Source organism: Spinacia oleracea, chromosome 3 (assembly GCF_020520425.1).
Source record: "Spinacia oleracea cultivar Varoflay chromosome 3, BTI_SOV_V1, whole genome shotgun sequence".
Lineage (NCBI taxonomy): Eukaryota > Viridiplantae > Streptophyta > Magnoliopsida > Caryophyllales > Amaranthaceae > Spinacia > Spinacia oleracea.
This window is the reverse complement of record NC_079489.1, coordinates 59,604,360-59,625,274: the sequence shown is the minus strand read 5'-3', so window position 1 is coordinate 59,625,274 and position 20,915 is coordinate 59,604,360.

The window sequence follows — 20,915 nt, the reverse complement described above, 5'->3', positions numbered from 1 at the left end:
CCAAATCTGACAAAAGGCTCGGCTCAGACCCTATTTTTAACGCCTGGGTCTGGGCGCCGAAATCTTCGGCGCCCAGCCCTGGGCGCTGAAAATACCTGGGACGTGTTGTCTCCGAATTCTCTTTGGGTTCGGATTCTAAAGATCTATCTTTCCACCAACTCTTTCCCTATAAATACAGCCTCATAATCGACGAAAAAAGAACACACAATTCATAATCTGAGTATTGACTCCAACCCTAAGCCTAAGCCTCACGCTGCGAAATTGATCCCACGTTTTGTCGCAATCGACCCAAAAGTCGAACAGAACGTATCCTGTCCCTGGTAGCTGATGAATTAAGCCTAAATATTGGAACACTGCTCAGAAACCCGAGATTCGTTAGATAAAAGGAGAAATAGCAAAGCCAAGTGGTTAGTTTTCTGAGAACCGTGACGCACCTCTCAAGGGTGCGTCGTAATGTGTCCCTTCGCATGATTTAATCGCTTTCATCACCCTTTATAAAATTGTTAAACTATTAATCTGATTGATCTATCACGCCTAATAAAGATAATATCTTGGACAAACGAACTATCATGCTAGGTTCCTTAAATCAATCTAAACAAGATAATCACGATCGATTTAGTATTATGTGTTGCATATTGCTAAAATCAATTCAGAATAGTTTAATAGTTAACGCATGTCCCTTCAATTATTTATGCTGAGATAGTAAGGATAACCTGCCTCTGGAGTTATCGATGAGCACTCCTCTCGGTAGTTACAGTCCCCCGAACTCTCAATCTCTGCCCTGCGGGTGTACGTTGAGCGATCCCCACACCAGGGATCACAAGGGAACCTTTGGCCGTCGTGGTCGAACATAATTGCACTCCCTTTATGTCACGATAACCGGGTTTTGTCAGTTTTTCTCATTGTCGTTAAAAACTGAATGGTGACTCCTATATTACTAGTCGATTGGGTGTAAACTCACAGGAAATCTAACTACACTTGATCTGACGACGTCACGCCCACGAGGGACGAGGTCATGCATTAGCCTCGTGCTTTTTCGACCCCCTCACAGTGGCGACTCCACTGGGGATGTTAATGAAATACTCGTGCTCGTAGGTAATCAAAATAGCCGAAGGGTGAAACGTTCCTACTCCGCGTTTATTTCCTTATCAAGTTGGGACGACCTGAAAATCAGAATATTAATGTGAACGGACAGAACCGCATAACGAATCTCGGCTCCCTTAGCATGTTTCATCTCGGGAGTTGGGACTAAGGATACCCATCGCCTACCGGGGGGTGCATACGCTTCGAATGTTGTCCACTCGGCACTTGTCGCTAGTAGTACACCTGTCCCAAACCCAATCGCTCGCCCACTAAGGTCCCTCTCATTGGTGCATGCCCCCTTGGCTTACAACGTGATTGGCCTCTTGGGACGAAATTCGTCTGTTGAATGCACTACCTCGACTGGGGCATGTGTTGGATCTACGATAGAAGCGGTACCAAGCCAGGCGCAAATATTACCCATAGAAGCCTATCATAAACTACGTGACATATTATTTCTGCTTCATGTTGTAATGTTAGTTATGTGTAGTGAATTACATGATTATATTGTGATTTTGTGTGACAAATAACGCTAGAAAACCAACAACCCTAAAAATTGCCCAAACATTCATAAAACACCGATTGGCCAAAGAGTCATACCAAGATACGTGTTCCGCAACCCCGGGCTATCGCCACAGAAATAAGCGAAGCCTAGGATGGCCTGTGAAGGATCCCACAACGTGTACAGGACGTTATTAGGCAAGCACGCAAAATCAAGTCGCATGTACAAAAAATAATACGCAAACAGAATACGAGTACCAGTCAAGGACGCATTTTCAGCGCCCCTGGCTGGGCGCCAAATATTTCCACGCCCTGCGCTGGGCGCTGAAGTTGCTGCTTGGCCTTTTGGCCAGGCACCGCAGCGTCGGTGCCCGCGCACAAAATATACGTAGCAATAAAAAAATTCGTAACAAATTTGCTACGAGGACGTTGAAAAAGCACTCGATTCTAAGAACGACTTATAAAATAAACATCTCTTTATGTTGTCATCAGGCCTCCTATGACGACAATGTTCGGCACCAAAACCGAGCAAGCTAATTAAAATAACTTTGAACGTCACACGGGCAAGTGTTCCAAAAATCTAAAGAATGACCAAAAGAAAAGCCAAAATATACCAACAAGAGTGAGAATAGAAAACCGATAGGAAGAGTCAAAAGTCTAGACTAAGTAATGCTTAACTTTGGGCCTAAACTTTAGCTTGTCTTATACATAGGGCTGGTTTTGCCACTTGGCGTCGATCTGAAAATCAAAGGTTAGTACCTCTCGAAGATACATCACCAACACAAAGTTTAGCAACTCCAAGCTCCATCCTTCACTCCCCCTTTCAAGGATCTCCGATTCCCCAACCTCGATTCGCACCCTCAAACATGTCCATGGAAGAGCTACGGGACCAAATGGCCCAAATGACCCTACTTATGAATCAACAGAAAATGGAAAACGAATCCTTAGCGGCTGCGCAAGCCAAACATGACCTCGATAACGAGAAGAAGATCGAAAAAATGGTTATGCAGCAAACTATGGGGAGCAATTATTTCTCCCTCGATCCTGAACCTTTTCCCGGCAAACTACCGGAAAAGTTTAGTTCATCCGACTTACCGAAGTTCAAAGCCACGGACAATCCCCGTGATCATCTCTTGAGCTTTGTGAATGCCATGAACTTGAAAGGTGTGGACAAGTCCATGTACCTGCCTGCCTTTCCTTTGTCCTTGGAACCTGTGCCACTCAAATGGTACTACCACCAGGACCCTAAGCTCTTCCCAACTTGGGAGGACTTTGTCAATGTCTTCATCAAGCAATACTCGTCAAACATGGATTTTCAAGTCACCACGCGCGAGCTGGAAGTCCTCTTCCAAAAGAAAAATGAAGGTTTCACGACCTACTTTGCTAGATGGAGGGACTAAGCGGCCCAATTAATCAATAGACCTCCTGAAACTGAATTGGTCCAAAAGTTCATTGACAACCTAGACCCAGCTTATAAACAACATCTTAGATACTTGGGCCTTGACACTTTCAAAAGGGTTTACGATGTAGGAATAAAGATCGAGGATGACCTTACAAAAATAGTACAAAGAAAGCCTGCATACAAAAGTAATACCTACAACAGGGGCCACACACCTCAAGCCCAAGAGGTCCACGCCGTAGAAGAAACCCCAACCCGAAGGAGCCCCGGGAGATGGACCCGAGACCGAAAGTTTGCCTCACTCGGGTCAACTCTAGTACAAGCCTTCTAAAGACTAACCAAACAAGGAAAACTAAGGCCCATAGGCCCCACACCCGACCCTCCATTCAAAAATAAATACTGGGTCGCGGGCGCCTGCTGCGAGTTCCATCAAGGAAATGGGCATGATACTGAAAACTGCTGGAATCTAAAAAACACGATCCTGGATATGATAGAAGATGAAATAATACCCCTCCCTAACGTTGGCAAACCCAACAACAACAAGAGCCCACTCGGCTCTTGTCACATCTCTCTCGATCAACCAGAAAATATGAGCTTTGACCCTACGGTGTATATTACGCCCCAAGGTGCACCACTCGCCATGGTCCCCATGGATCAAATCGAGAGAGAAGTGTGCAGTGTGTGGGATGATGATGCTGAAGATATCTACCTGTCCCAGGTATCGGGCCAGGACCTCTTTACTAAAACTTGGCCCGGGCACTCTCCCATTGACACCACCCCTCAAGAGCCCGAAGTTGACAACCTCACTCGGTCCGGAAGGGTATACCAGCAGGATATTCGCCCACCTCCCGTGGACGACATCCCAGTCAGACAGACTCTTGAAAACGCGCGGCACACCACCGTCGCAGAAGTCATCGAAAATCCTCTCTTGAAGCAACTAAAAAGAACTAAAGCCGAGATTACCATCTGGGATCTCATGTGCACTTCAAAGGAACATCGTGAAAAACTTATTCGCTCACTTGACCTCATCTCAGTCCCTACAGACATCACACCTGACTTGTTGGTTAGTCACGTCACCAGAGATGTTGAGGAAAAAGCAATAGTTTTTACTGACAAAGACTTACCTAAAGAAGGAGGCGCCCACAATAAGGCTCTCTATCTAGTAGTTGGATGCAAAGGACAAAACATCCCCCTAGAACTCGTAGACAACGGTTCAGCGGTAAATGTTTGCCCATTGCGAACCGCCCATTGCTTGGGGATAGGAAACGATGACTTCCAAACCTTCACGCAAGGGGTACGAGCCTATGATAACTCTCAAAGGCCTGTGTTGGGAAAAATCAACCTCACAATACAAACCAGGCCTGTGGCACGCACCACGGAGTTTCAGATAATTGACATCAAGCCCACTTTCAACCTCCTCTTAGAGATCCCTTGGCTCCATGACTTAGGAGGTGTGGCTTCTACCTTGCACCAGATGGTTAAACTTAACCATAACGGGGTAATTCTAGAAATACGCGCCCCTCCTCTCGACGTCAGTTGTACTATGGTCGGAACAACCGATGCTGCAGAAGACCTTTACGGTTTTCAAATGGATGAAGTCATCCAGGTCATTGAGGACTACAACTTAGCATTTCTAGACCCGCGAGCGTCCCGAGTCATCCCTAAAATGTTGCTAGCTCAAGGCTATTTCCCGGGAACTCCATTGGGCATAAGGAAGAAGAACAACATGTTCCATCCCCCACCCAACAAAACTACTCCCTTTGGTCTAGGCTACACACCAACGGAGGAAGATATCGCTGAACACTTGTCTAGGCTACGCCTTAAGCCAGCCAAGACAAAACAAACCGCCCTTCTTCCCCCATACCAAAGAACTCTTAACGGTATGTTTGTCCGAGAAGGAGAAGAACACCCCTGCTGCGACTTCCCTGAACCCTTTGTCCAGGACGGCCTGCTAAAACCCGGATTTGAAAATTTTCAAGACTGCCATACTATGGATGAGGCACCCCACCTCACCAAGACTGAAACAGCTGAAATATTAGACAACCGAGCTCTATGGACATTGTTTAACGAATCGAGACCTATGGAGGACGAGACTGTAATAACCACCCTAGCCCTGCAAGATGAAGGTTTCAATCCAACCCGGTTAATCACTCCTATATAAACACCAGAAGAGACCGAGAACGGATGGGTGAAGACATATCAATGGGTCAATGAAAAGGGAATAGAATTCAAGATGAGTACAGGCGAAGGACCAAAGTTCTACAAGACTAAACCCAAGGCTTGAGCCGTAGAGAGCACTTTAGCAAAACGCCTAGTAGTTCTTTAGATGATAGAAATAATAAAACTCTAGAGATGGTCCTAGGACCCCTTAGAATATAGGTTAATTTATTTTCAGTGTGTTTTCCTTACTTTCCAAATTAATAAAGGCGTAAGATTTCTCCAAAAAATTGCTCTAACACTAAACAAGCACTAATCATATTCGCAAAAACAAAATCGAAAAATATAAGGAAGCGGCCCACTTTAGGCCCAATAGCAAGGCCCACTCGGTGTGAGGGGGTCGAAAAAGCACGAGGCTAATGCATGACCTCGTCCCTCGTGGGCGTGACGTCGTAAGATCAAGTGTAGTTAGATTTCCTGTGACTTTACACCCAATCGACTAGTAATATAGGAGTCGCCATTCAGTTTTTAACGACAATGAGAAAAACTGACAAAACCCGGTTATCGTGACATAAAGGGAGTGCAATTATGTTCGACCACGACGACCATAGGTTCCCTTGTGATCCCTGGTGTGGGGATCGCTCAACGTACACCCGCAGGGTAGAGATTGAGAGTTCGGGGGACTGTAACTACCGAGAGGAGTGCTCATCGATAACTCCAGAGGCAGGTTATCCTTACTAGCTCAGCATAAGTAATTGAAGGGACATGCATTAACTATTAAACTATTCTGAATTGATTTTAGCAATATGCAACACATAATACTAAATCGATCGTGATTATCTTGTTTAGATTGATTTAAGGTACCTAGCATGATAGTTCAATTGTCCAAGATATTATCTTTATTAGGCGTGATAGACCAATCAGATTAATAGTTTAACAATTTTATAAAGGGTGATGAAAGCGATTAAATCATGCGAAGGGACACATTACGACGCACCCTTGAGAGGTGCGTCACGGTTCTCAGAAAACTAACCACTTGGCTTTGCTATTTCTCCTTTTATCTAACGAATCTCGGGTTTCTGAGCAGTGTTCCAATATTTAGGCTTAATTCATCAGCTACCAGGGACAGGATACGTTCTGTTCGACTTTTGGGTCGATTGCGACAAAACGTGGGATCAATTTCGCAGCGTGAGGCTTAGGCTTAGGGTTGGAGTCAATACTCAGATTATGAATTTATATGAATTTCGCAGCAGTGTTCCATTTATATGAATACGAAACGGATTAGGAAAAGAATCCGTCCCAGGTATTTTCGGCGCCCAAAGATTTCGGCGCCCAGGACTGGGCGTTGAAAATAGGATCTGGGCAGAATTCTTTGTCAGATTGGACTCTAGAGTACGGAGTCCATTAAGAGACTTAATCCGAGTTATTTGGTGCGTATCAATTTACGAGTGAATGCGTCTGGGCCCTTTACGAACTCTAGGTTTGTTATGAATTTAATTATTACGTTAACTCTTTTATCGAATTGCGATAGGAATAGAATTCCTTTTACAATTTCTATCTCTTTTAGGATTTATGTTGGAGAGAAACACCTAATTCTGACAGGTTTCTATCTTTTTATTCTTACTACTTTTAGCAATTACCTTTTACGGCAGCTACTATTTTTAGCAGGTTTCTATAAATGGAAGCTTTGGCTGAAATGAAAGGGTGATTTGAGATTCGTTATTTTATAGGAGATGTGTTGCCCAGTGGAGATTTATGTTCTCATCATCGAACCTTCCCTTTCGGGAATGGGGACAAAAGTAGGTGTCTATAGTTAGCCCCCACTTTGACTGAGTCTCGAGATGAGACGATGGTCAAAGTATTAGACGGAGTGCGTCATACAAGCCATGGTGTATGTGACCTGTTTTGCGAGGGTCTCACGAGCCCCCGAGTGATAACATTTGACTTAAGGGTTATCACTTGAAGTGTTAACATATTCCTCACGTGTCATTGGAATTTGTTAAGTATAGGAACTCCCTCACTTTGTCATTGGAAGTACCTACAGATGTATAGAAACTCCCTCACTTTGTCATTAGAAGTATCCACAAACGTTTTCGAAATCAAAGCTATAAAGTGTAACCAGGCCTGGCCAAGCCCGATCACGAGGTAAAAATGTTTTTAAAGATTCTCATTTTCAGGGTTAGCTAAACGAGAAAACCCCCTTGTTTTTTATAGGACGTAAAACGAAGGAAAATCCAGCACATCGCTCTTTTTTGGAAAAGCGGAAAACCAATCCTTTGAGTTTTGGAAAAGGGAAACCATCTTCTGATTTTTGGAAAAAGAAAAACCATCCTTTGATTCTTGGAAAAGGGAAACCATCTTTTGATTTTTGGAAAAAGATAAACCATCCTTTGATTTTTGGAAAAAGATAAACCATCCTTTGATTTTTGGAAAAAGATAAACCATCCTTTGATTTTTGGAAAAGGATAAACCGAGATAAGTTATTGCTGCAATGACTAAGGACCTGCGCGGTTAGTGACGCAGACCCCGCCCGCTGAAGGTGGGCGAGCCTGTCCGCTAAGGGTGGACGCCCCGTCCGATAGAAGTGGACGAATCTGTTTTGATGTTTTGAAAATAAGGACCTACGCGGTTTGTGACGTAGACCCCGCCGGCTGAAGATGGCGAGCCTGTTTTTTTGATTTTGAAGAATTTATTTTCTTTTCATTTTCGAAAACTGAGGACATGCGCGGTTAGTGACGCAGACCCCGCCGGCTGAAGATGGTGAGCCTGTTTTGTTTTTTTTGAAGAATTTTGTTTTCTTTCGATGGATGCTCGGATTTAGTTGCAACCTGAATGTGGGTTGACAACGTGCTTAGACGGACCATTGTCTCGTGGTCATCATCTTTCATGGTTTTGAGCTAGTCTTTACGGCTCAATTTTGCCACTACCTGGGTCCTTGATTAGGGGACTATGTATAAGTATCAACGGCGACCTTTGTCTTGAGGTCGTAATCCGGTTTTATCTTTTGAGATTATCCAAACACGGGACTTCGTATAGCGTAGTCTGGGAATATTGTTTTTAACTTTGTATACTCTATATTTTCTTTCGAGCCACCAAGCACTCGTGCTTGACGGTCATTTCTTGTAAAAGAGGTTCCTTGGGGATATGCAATTTGTAATGTTCTTGATCGTGTTTGGGATCGTGCTCGTAAGTGCGAGCGATCTTTGTAGTGGTGTGCTACTCTTAACAAAGCCGTGAGGTGCGACTTTCAGTAAAGAAATCGGCAATTTTCGAGTCGAATGGATACGGCAGGACCCTACAGAAGTCAAGGCCTTTTTTGAGCCTGGGTTCATTTTCGGCGCCCAGGCCTGGGCGTTGAAATAATTAACGCCGTAGGTTGGGCGTTGAAAATGTTGTTTGGGCTGGTCTTTTGATGACACAGTTGGCCTCTTGTTCGTTCGTTTATTTCACTTGGAAATTCTACGTATTCTCTTCTCTTTTTGTTTTTTCTTTATTTTTTGGAACGTAGAATTTAGAGATCACAATGAGTTGAGTGATCGTGATGATTTCTCGAGAAGCCGTAGCCGATTGGTGGGCTACGGTGTTTGTCGCTTTGGGGCGATTATTTAAAGGAATTGTCGCTCTTAGGGCGTACCGTTATTGCACTAGTTGGGCGAGTCTATATGGCCCGAGGAACATGCCTTGAGGCATAAGACTTTGATCGCTCTTGTTGCTATTTTGAACGTATATTTTTTTCTTTTGAACGTGTTCGTGAATGTTCGATACTTAGAATGTATGTGTGAACGAGCGTTCATAGAATGGCCGTCGCGTGCGGTCCATTAATCAGTTCGCTTGAATCATTTTTTTTAGCAATGACTGATGTTGAATAGTTTGCTTAGAAGCTTGATAGGGTTCAGGCCCATTCATGAAGTGGGCTCAAGCATCGTGCCCTTTTGAATGTTCAAACATTTGCTTTGAGAATTTTATTTTATTTTATTTTGCTATGGTCGTTTCGTACTTTGGAGCCCCCAAGTATGCATGTTGGGATGCTTTCTTTTGGCGTACGATTTTTGTAGGTTCTTTCGAGAAAGATGCCTTGGGGTTCCGCTCGTGTAGGTGCAAGCTATCCCTTCCGTGGTAGGTAATGTTTTGCTACCTTTAATCCTTAACGTAGAAGTCGTGTGTCTTGCATTTTGAATTTGGGCGATAAGTAGTCTTTGCCTCTTTTTACACATTCTCTTGGTCGCGCCTGCATTAGTGCAATATGCCTTACTCCTTTTTTTTAGACTTGTACCGTGGGATGGTTGACCTTATGGTGCGACGTAGGCTTGTGTGGCCTAACATCGTGTCTCAGAACATTCCTCCAGGTGTTGGGATATCATTTTTTTTTTTTGCGTTGGAGTACTTCATCACGCCTCGTTCAGGTGTTCGAACAAGTGTAGCACCTTTTGCGTGGGTGTGCACGGCTTATTACTTCATTTGATGCGAGGATTCATAGATGTTTCTTTCTTTTTTTTTTTTTTTTTTTTTTTATCCTTGATTTTTTTTATTTCGCTTTTGCTTTGTAACGACGTAGACTGTGTAACGGGCGCTTGTAGGGCGAGCGTTATGTGCAGTAGTTTGGTCGGAGTTTTGGTGACTCGCGATTTTCAGTCACCCTTGTTAGTGGGGTGACTTATATATTCTAAGTAGCGCTTAGAATTTGGGAGGGGTTATAGCCATTCTAAGGTTTGTTTTACACGATCAAACCTTAGGATTGTGCCCCTATGACGTATGTATAGCATTAGCGTCGAGAATTTGCGATAAAATCGTCATTTCGAGCATTTTTAGAGTGTTTTTCTCAGGCCCCCAATTGTAGCTACGGGATTGGCTTGGTGCTATAATGCTTGGCATACGTTTTTATGCATTCATGGTGACATGGATCATGAATAGTTTGAACCAGACTCGTTTAGTGCGAGGTACGTTCGAGTAGTGATTTGCTACTTCTCTTGTAAATGTCGTATTGTGCGACATTGCCATGGTCAAGGCAGTCACATGTTGAAGTGTGCCTTGACCAAAAGCTAGGTGCCTTTCTTTACCCATAATTAGAAATCTTTTTGACTCGCATACTTAGCTTAAACCAACGACATTTTATTATGTTCGAAGAAGTCGCTGAAAATTATTTGAAATCCGAGTCCTACTGTGTACAATCCGAGGTGTCCTAAGTAAGTTGATTTATAGAAGGGTTCGTACAGGATTACATGAGTGAATCAAAATACTGTTACGATTTTCGGAATGTTGTCTAAGGATTTGCTGGAAGCCAGGGTGCAGGCGTCAAGATATTACTTGCGCCTGTGTGGCACATGCTTTTAGGTTTTTAGGGCCATCTTTTCCAGAATTGCGGGAATGTAAACCTCTTTCAAATTGACTTAGATTTACTTGGTGTATGTCTGCACAAAAGGTCAAGGTATACTTAGTTCTTTCCGTGGCTCTTTCACTTCAATTTTTAGCCCCCAGTTGCTATTATGTCTTAATGATGCTTTCAGATTTCGATTTTAGATGCCCGTGTCATATATCTGAGTAGGATGAGCCTTGGTTAATTTTTCAAAGGGATTTGCAAGCATTTGAATTACCATGAACGGGTACCCTGAGTTCGAGGGAACGATGGGGCGATGCCGTAGAACAATCCTCTTTATTGCAAGCTTACGGCCTTTACTACTTGTTGGCGATTATGACTGTGTCTAGTGGTGAAAGAAGGTCTTTAAGCGAACGACTATGTCTAGTGGTGAATGAAGGTCTTTAAGTGAGTTAGTTCGCTTTAGGGAGGGTCAAGTCGAGTACTTTAGAGGTCATGGACGCTTGCGCTAGCCCCCATTCAATTGAGGCAAAGCGATTCTTTTGAGTCTTGGCTAAGTGCCTAGGAGTGTGAGTGCTCCTTCTGGCAAGGGTACGTGCCCTTATTATTTTTCGATGTGTGCTTATTTTGGCATCTTGATGGCTTGGGTTCTTCCTTTGACTTAAATTTTTCTTTCGACTTGGATTGCAAGTAATTAAATTTCAACAAGGGACTCTATTTTTTATTCTTGTTATTCTATAGGCTTTAACATTTTTGCAAATTGGTTGGACCGAATCATGGATTGCCTACGTATCCGCCTTAAATAGATTTAATTTGGAATCAGGTCTTGTGTAGTTCTTAGCCAAAAAATGGTTTCTTAGAATGCCGATTTTAAACAAGTACGTTCGAGTGGAATCGTAATGTTTGAAATAGGGTGAAATAAGTGAAGTTTATTATTATTTTAATCTGCTGCTTTGCCGTAGGCCAAAATTTTGTTTTATTTTTTTTAAGTACATGCATTTGCACAAAATTCTTTTCGTGTGTTTTTTGGTACGTATATCTGAATACGTGCTGTACCCCTCCAAGTGTTCGTTATTTTTCGTGTATGTGCGGATAAAATGACGAGAACTTTCGGGCAAAGTTTGGCAAGCAGAGAGAATCGGCGCCCAGGCTGGGGCGCTAAAGATTCCGGCGCCCAGCTCTGGGCGCTGAATATGATTTCTGGGCAGATTTTTTGGTGTGTTGCTTCTTTTCCTTTGTGCCAGATATTTGCGAATCTTTTTTTGTGCGCTAAATGCTCTTTTTTCTTTTTAGACGAACTTTAAAGGTGCTTTGCAAAGTTTCTTTTTTATTATTTTTTTTTTTTTTTACGTTAAGCGTATAATGTACTTTTCATTTGTCCTTTTTTATTTGTGACTCAAGACGGCTTGAAAGATGGGTTGAATGATATAGGATAATTTGTATGGATATTAGTCAAGCATGAGGATTGGAAAGGGTAGAAGATCGTAGAACTTTATGTAGTTTTTGTGGTATGATTTGGATTGCTTGACTCAATTATTTTCCTTCGTTTTACTTGTGTAAATTTCGCGCTTTGGGAGGTACGGGCTAAGTATTTCATTACTTAGTCTAGACTTCTGACTCTTTCTATTGGTTTTCTATTCTCACTTTTGGTGGTACACTTTTGGCTCTTCTTTTGGTAAATTTCGCACTTTGGGAGGTACGGGCTAAGTATTTCATGGCTCGCTCTTTTCGCTCTCCCCTTTCTCTTTCCCTTTTTTCTTTTTTGCTTGGGATTTCTCCCCCTTTTTATTTGGGCTAAAAGGTAGATGGTTGTGGTCTTTGAGTCATGAGGCGAGACTGAGTGAGCCTCGTTTGGTGGGCCTATAGCGGACCTTTAATTTAAGTAGGCCTAGGGTGGACCTTTAAATTGTCTTACTTTGCAAGCGTATTTAGTCGTTTATTAAAATGTGCAAATAGCGTAGATTCCAAATGTTGTTTTTACTTTATTGAAATTTAACGAAAGAATTACATCGAAAATAATTTTTTTGCTTCTTTTCAGATTCCAGTTTCGGGGATTTAATTGGAAGTTATGATTTAGACTCGAACTTTCATTAATTTTTCTGATTATAACCCGTGTATGAATACAAGGAGGTGGCCTAGACTCAAAATAATGACGTGGCGTAAGCCTATAATACCTGACCAAGCGACTCTCAGACTTAGGCTAATTGGACCATAACTTTTGTTGGTTGACACTTTAGATTTTAACCCTTGGGTGTTCATTTGTCATGCGCCATTTTGCTTACTGTTGGCAAGGTAGTTAGTTGGGGAGATCGAATTTTCATTTTTGCAAGACTAGAATCATTAGTGCGGCTTCCCTCTTAGTGTGTATTGCTTTACCCCAATGGTAGCCTTATGGCATGCCGATTTGGGTATTTTCATGGTTCGTCATGTTGCATTCATGGAAAATCTTTTAGTCCGTACTTAGGAGTATTTCAAGGAGCGAGTGGCTCGAGAGGACTATGATAGTCGTGACCCAATGTGATCATAAGCCTTGAGGCCATTAATTTTTTTTTTCCAATGGTATTGACACCTTAGGTTCACTTTGGGGGTTGTGCGACTATGGAGGAATGATTTTCAGAATGTGACTGTTTCCATTTTGCAAATACTTGAATTACATAATATATATTCTTTTTATTGGTGAGGGAGAGTATTGAGGCCGTAGATTCTTAGCAAGGGATGACAATTACATATGGGTGCTTATTGATTTCTTTTAAATGTTAGGAAGGGAGACTCAATATGTTTTAACCTTTTAACTTGCAGAACGACACCAAGCATTAGGACCAATTCTATGTATAAGACAACTAAGACTTAGGATTTAGATTGTACTTTGGTATAGCCTAGTCTAGACTCGGATTTATTTATTTTTTATTCGAACGTTATTTTTCCTTGAAAACTTTTATTCGAACATCATTTTTTGAATACTTTGCCCATGTGACATTCAAGGTCATTTTAATTAGCATGCTCGGTTTTGATGCCGAACATTGTCGTTATAGGAAGCCTAACAACGACACAAGGAGTTATTTATTTTATAAGTCGTTCTTAGAATTGAGTGCCTTTTTCATACGTCCTCGTAGCAATTTTGTTACGAATTTTTTTATTGCTACGTATATTTTGTGCGTGGGTACCGAGGCTGCGGTGCCTGGCCAAAAGGCCAAGCAGCAACTTCAGCGCCAGCAGGGGCGTTGAAATAATAGGCGCCCAGCCAGGGGCGCTGAAAATGCGTCCCTGACTGGTACTCGTATTCTGTTCGTCTATTTTTTATGTACATGCGACTTAATTTTGCGTGCTTGCCTAATAACGTCCTTTACGCATTGTGCAGCGTTGTGGGATCCGTTACAGACCATCCTGGGCGTCGCTTATTTTTGTGGCGATCGCCCGGGATTGCAGAACACGTATTTAGGTATAACTCTTTGGCCAATTATGAAGGAAATAATGCCCTTGGTCCAAGTATGCATTCTATGTTAAGTCTAATAAGTGCGGTTCAGTATTAATTAACAAGTTAATAATTCAGTGAGATCAAGTGAGCTGAATGCCTAGCTAGAGGCCGCTTCAGTTCAAGTGGAATTAATGATATTAATCCACATCTTACTCTTGACTGAACCCGTAGGGTCACACAAATAGTACGTAAACGGATCAAGTATTTAATGGCATTAAATACTCCATCTATGGATATTCGGAACCGACGAATCTTGGTTTCAGTGGGAGCTGAGATCGTCACAGGCAAGAAATGAATACTCCGGAAACGATGATATTGCCGGAAACGGAAATATGGATCGTATCGGAAATATAAATATTATCCAAGTCGTAGATGTTGCCGGAAACGGAAACATGGTACGTATCGGAAAATATTACCGGCATCGGAAATATTGCCGGAAACGGAAATATTGTCAGAATCGGAAATATTATCGGAATCGGAAAATAATTCCGGAAACTGAAATATTAAATATTTGTTCGAAACGGAAATTGATTCCGGAATCGGAAATATTAAATATTGTTCGTATCGGAAATGAATTCCGGAACCGGGAATTTAATCGGAAGCGTATCGTACGAATAAACATCGGACGAGCTTGCTAGACGCAAGGCCTAGCACGAAGCTAGGCCCAACGCCTAGCAAAGCCCGCGCGCGACCAAAGCAAGCAAAGCCCAAACGCGAGAGCAAGGCCAGCAGGCGCGCGCCCCTCGTGGGCTGCGAGCACTTGCTGGGCCTGGAATCAGCGCGCGCGCGCGCATGGCGCCCCTCGTGGGCTGCTGCGCCTGCGTGTGTGTTTGTGCTTGCGTACGAAACCTTGATCGGTTAGGATTCGTATAAGATTGATTTCCTAAGTCTACTAGATAAATTAAGTGATTGAATTTTAGATTAATTCAGATTCACTAAATCGTTTCCTAGTAGGATTCTAATATCCGATACCCATGCCCTATAAATAGGTGATCAATGCTCACAATTTATATAGAGTATTCAAGTATTCAAAGTGATTTTTGAGAGCAAAAATTCAGTCATACAATTGCCTATACTAGCCGAAAATTCTTAGTACCTTAAGGGCGATCCTAGTTGGTCAAGCTTAAGGCGGATCCGGACGTGCTGTTGACTATCTACGGAGGGACGACACTTGGAGTCCTAAAGACTTGTTCTTGTTCGGTTCGGGCGCAGCTAGGGAAGGCACGCAACAAAGTGTATGCATCTAAACTATGCTAAATGATTATGTGTAAATAATATGCTTTCCTGGCTTTATGGTTTTTCCGCATGATTTATGAATTGTCATATGTATCATAACCTAACAAATTAGTGTTTATGAATGTTTGGGCAATTTTTAGGGTCGTTGGTTTTCTAACGTTATTTGTCACACACAATCACAACATAATCACGTAATTCGCTACACATAACTAGCATTGCAACATGAAGCAAAAAGTAATATGTCACGTAGTTTATGATAGGCTTCTATGGGTAATATTTGCGCCTGGCTTGGTACCGCTTCTATCGTAGATCCAACACATGCCCCGGTTGTAGACACCTACTTTTGTCCCCATTCCCGAAAGGGAAGGTTCGATGATGAGAACATAAATCTCCACTTGACAACGCATCTCCTATAAAATAACGAATCTCAATTCCCCTTTTCATTTCACCCGAAACCTACTATTTATAGAAACCTGCTATTTATGGAAACCTGCTAAAAATAGTAACTGCCGTAATGGGTAGTTGTTAAAAGTGGCAAGTCATAAAAGATAGAAACCTGTCAGAATTAGGTGTTGCACTCCAACATAAATCCTAAATGAGATAGAAATTGCGAGAGAATCCTAATACGATTCGAAAATAAGAGTTACGTATTAATTAAAATCCTAACGAGCCTAGAGTTCGTAACGGGCCCAGATGCATTCCATCATAAAATTAATACACACTAAAAGACTTGATTAAAGTCTCATACACTCCGGATTCTAAGAATCCTAATCTGACAAAGAAACGGCCCAGATCCTATTTTCAACGCCTGGCTCTGAGCGCCGAAATCTTCGGCGCCCTGCCCTGGGCGCTGAAATTACCTGGGACGTGTTCTTTCCTAATTCCTCGTGGATTAGAGTTCTACAATTCTATCTTTCCACGAACTCTTTTCTATAAATAGGGCCCTAAGTTCGACGTGAAAAGAACACACACAACACACAATTATTATTCTGAGTATTGACTCTAAACCCCTAAGCCTAAGCCTCACGCTGCAAAACTGATCACGCGTTCTGTCGCAATCGATCCAAAAATCGAACAGAACGTATCCTGTCCTATAATTTGAGATTCGTTAAATAAAAGGAGAAATAGCAAAGTCAAAGTGGTTAGTTTTATGAGAATCGTGACGCACCTCTCAAGGGTGCGTCGTAATGTGTCCCTTTTCCATGGTTTAATTGCTTTCCTCGCCCTTTTATGAAATGTTAAACTAATTAAATCTGATTGTTCTATCACGCCTAATAAAGATAATATGTTGGGAAATTGGATTATCATGCTAGGTCCCTTAAAACAATCTAAATCAGATAATCGCGCTCGATCTAGTATTATATGTTGCATATTGTTAAAATCAACTCAGATTAGTTTAATAGTTAACGCATGTCCCTTCAATTACTAATGCTGAGCTAGTAAGGATATCCTGCCTCTGGAGTTATCAAAGAGCGAGTACTCCTCTCGGTAGTTACAGTCCCCCGAACCCTCAATCTCTACCTTGCGGGTGTATGTTGAGAGATCCCCACACCAGGGATCACAAGGGAACCTACGGCCGTCGTGGTCAAACATAATTGCACTCCCTTTATGTCACGATAACCGGGTTTGGTCAGTTTTTCTCATTGTCGTTAAAAACTGAATGGCGACTCCTATATTACTAGTCAATTGGGTGTAAACTCACAGGAAATCCAATTACACTTGATTTGACAAAAAGAAACGTCACACCCACGAGGGACAAGGTCACGCATTAGCTTCGTGCTTTTTCGACCCCCTCACAGTGGCGACTCCACTGGGGATAGTGAAGGAAATACTCGTGCTCGTAGGTAATCAAAATAGCCGAAGGGTGAAACGATCCTACCCCGCGTTTATTTCCCCATCAAGTTGGGACGACCTGAAAATCAGCATATTAATGTGAACGGACAGAACCGCATAACGAATCTTGGCTCCCTCAGGGAGTTAGGACTAAGGATACCCATCGCCAACCCGGGGGTGCATACGCTTCGAATGTTGTCCACTCGGCACTTTCGCTAGTAGTACACCCGTCCCAAACCCAATCGCTCGCCCATTAGGTCCCTCTAATTGGTGCATGCCCCCTTGGCTTACATCGTGATTGGCCTCTTGGGCGAAATTCGTCTGTTGAAGGCACTACCTCGACCGGGGCATGTGTTGGATCTGCGATAGAAGCGGTACCAAGCCAGGCGCAAGTGCTACCCATAGAAGCCTATCATAAACTACATAACATATTATTATTGCCTCATGATGTAATGTTAGTTATGTGTAGCGAAATATGTGATTGCGTGTGACAAACAATGTTAGAAAACCAACGACCTTAAAAAATTACCCAAACATTCATAAACCAATTGGCCAAAGAGTTATACCGAAATACGTGTTCCGCAAACCCGAACGATCGCCACGAAAATAAGCGACATTCGGGATGGCCTGTAACGAATCCCACAAACGCTGCACAACGCGTAAGGACGTTATTAGGCAAGCACGCTAAATCAAAGTCGCATAAACAAAAAATAGACGTGAACAGAAAACGAGAACCAACCAGGGATGCATTTTCAAAGCCCCTGGCTGGGCGCCAAAATTTCGCACGCCCTACGCTGGGCGCTGAAGTTGCTGCCTGGCCATTTGGTCAAGCGCAGCAGCCTCGATGCCCGCGCAAAAAATATGTAGCAAAAATAAACCGTTCGTAAAAATTGCTGCAAGGGCGTATGAAAAGCACTCGATTCTTAAAGCGACTAAAAAATATATAAATAACTCTTCGAGTCGTTGTTAGGCCTCCTACGACGACAATGCTCGGCACCAAAATCGAACATGCCAATAACTATGAACGTCACAATGGGCAAGTGTTTCGAAAATCCAAAGAATGACCAAAAGAAAGAACCAAAAGTGTACCAACGAAAGAAAGAGCGAAGAAACCAATAGAGAGAGTCAAAGTCTAGACTAAGTAATGCTTGAAACTTTGGGGCCTAAACTTTAGCTTATCTTATGCATAGGACTGGTCCTGCCACTTGGTGCCGATCGGGAAATCAAAGGTTAGTGCGTCTCGAAGATACATCGCCAACACCAGGTTTAGTGACTCCAAGCTTCGTCCGTCATCCCTCATTTCAAGGATCTCCGCTTCCCCAATCTCGATTCGCACCCTCAAACATGTCCATCGAAGAATTGCGAGACCAGATGGCCCAAATGACCTAACTCATGGGCCAACTGAAAATGGAAAACGAAGCCTTAGCGGCTGCACAAGCCAAAAATGACCTCGATAACGAGAAGAGGATTGAAAAAATGGTCCTACAGCAAACCATGGGGAGCAAGTACTTCTCCTTTGATCCTGAACCTTTTCCTGGAAAACTACCAGAAAAGTTTAGTTCATCTGACTTACGAAAGTTTAAAGCCACGGACAATCCCCGTGATCATCTATTGAGCTTTGTGAATGCTATGAACTTGAAAGGCGTGGATAAGTCCATGTATTTACCTGCCTTTCCTCTGTCCTTGGAACCTGTGCCGCTCAAATGGTACTACCACTAGGACCCTAAGATCTTCCCCACTTGGGAAGACTTTGTCAATGTCTTCATCAAGCAATACTCGTTGAACATGGATTTTCAAGTCACCATGAAGTTCTCTTCCAAAAGAAAAATGAAGGTTTCACAACCTACTTTGCTAGATGGAGGGACCAGGCGGCCCAGCTAATCAATAGGCCTCCCGAAACAGAATTGGTCCAAAAATTCATTGACAAACTGGACCCGGCTTACAGACAACACCTTAGGTACCTGGGACTTGACACTTTCAAAAGAGCTTATGATGTGGGAATAAAGATCGAGGATGACCTCGCAAAAACAATACAAAGTAAACCCGCATACAAAAGCAACGCCTACAACAGGGGCAACACATCCCAAGCCCAAGAAGTCCATGCCGTAGAGGAGACTCCCGCCCGAAGAAACCCTGGAAGATGGGTCCGAGACCGAAAGTTTGCCCCACTCGGGTCGACTTTGGTACAAGCCTTTGAAAGACTAACCAATCAAGGAAAGTTAAGGCCTATAGGCCCCACCCGTGACCCTCCTATCAAGAACAAATATTGGGTCGAAGGTACTTACTGCAAATTCCATCAAGGAAATGAGCATGACACTGAAAACTGCTGGGGCCTAAAACATACGATCCAGGACATGATAGAGGATGAAGTGATACCGCTCCCTAACGTTGGCAAACCCAACAACAACAAAAGCCCACTCGGCTCTTGTCACCTCTCTCTCGACCAACCAGAAAATGAGAACTTCGACCCTACGGTGTATATTACACCTCAAGGTGCACCACTCGCTGTGGTCCCTATGGATCGAATCGAGAGAGAAGTGTGCGGTGTGTGGGATGATGATGCTGAAGATATCTACCTGTCTCAAGTTTCGGGCCAGGACCTCTTTACTGAAACTTGGTCCGGATATGCTCTCATTGACACCACCCCTCAGGAACCCGAAGTTGACAATCTCACCCGATCCGGAAGGATATATCAATCGGATATTCGCCCACCTCCTATGGACGATATCCCAGTCAGACAAACTTCTGATAATGGACGGCACATCACCGTCGCGGAAGTCATTGAAAATCCTCTCTTGAAGCAGCTAAATAGAACCAAGTCCGAGATTACCATCTGGGACCTCATGTGTACTTCAAAGGAACATCGCGAAAAGCTTATCCGCTCACTTGACCTCATCTCGGTACCTACAGATATCACACCTGACTCATTGGTTAGCCACGTCACGAGAGATGCTGGAGAAAAGGCCATAGTTTTCACTGACAAAGACTTGCCCAAGGAGGGGGGTGCTCATAATATAGCCCTCTATCTAGTGGTCGGATGCAAAGGACAAAACATCCCCCTAGCGCTCGTAGATAACGGTTCAGCGGTTAACGTTTGCCCATTGCGAACCGCCCATTTCTTGGGGCTAGGAAACGATGACTTCCAAACCTCCACGCAAGGGGTACGAGCCTATGATAACTCTCGAAGGCCTGTGTTGGGAAAAATCAACCTTACCATACAAACCAGGCCTGTGGCACGCACCACAGAGTTTCAAATAATCGACATCAAGCCCACTTTCAACCTCCTCTTGGGGCGACCTTGGCTCCATGACTTGGGAGGTGTGGCTGCTACCTTGCACCAAATGGTTAAACTTAACCATAACGGGGTAATACTTGAAATCCGCGCCCCTCCTCTCGACGTCAATTGTACTATGGTTGGCACGACCGAAACTGCAGACGACCTTTATGGGTTTCAAATGGATGAAGCAATCCAGTTCGTCGAAGATTATGATCCAGCATTCCTAGACCCGCGCGCATCCCGAGTCGTCCCTAGAATGCTGTTAGCTCAAGGTTATTTCCGAGGAACCCTTCGTTCAGGATGGCTTGTTAAAACCCGGATTTGAAATTTTCCATGACTGCCACACCTTGGATGAGGCACCCCACCTCAACAAGACCAAAACAACGGAAATATTGGACAACCAGGCTCTATGGACATTGTTTAACGAATCGAGGCCTATGGAGGACGAGACTGTGATGACTACCCTAGCTTTACAAGATGAAGGTTTCGATCCAACCTGGTTAATGTCTCCTGCATCAACACTAGAAGAGATCGAGAACGGATGGGTGAAGACATATCAGTGGGTCAACGCAAAAGGAATAGAATTCAAGATGAGTACCGGTGAAGGACCAAAGTTTTACGAGACTAAACCCAAGGCTTGAGC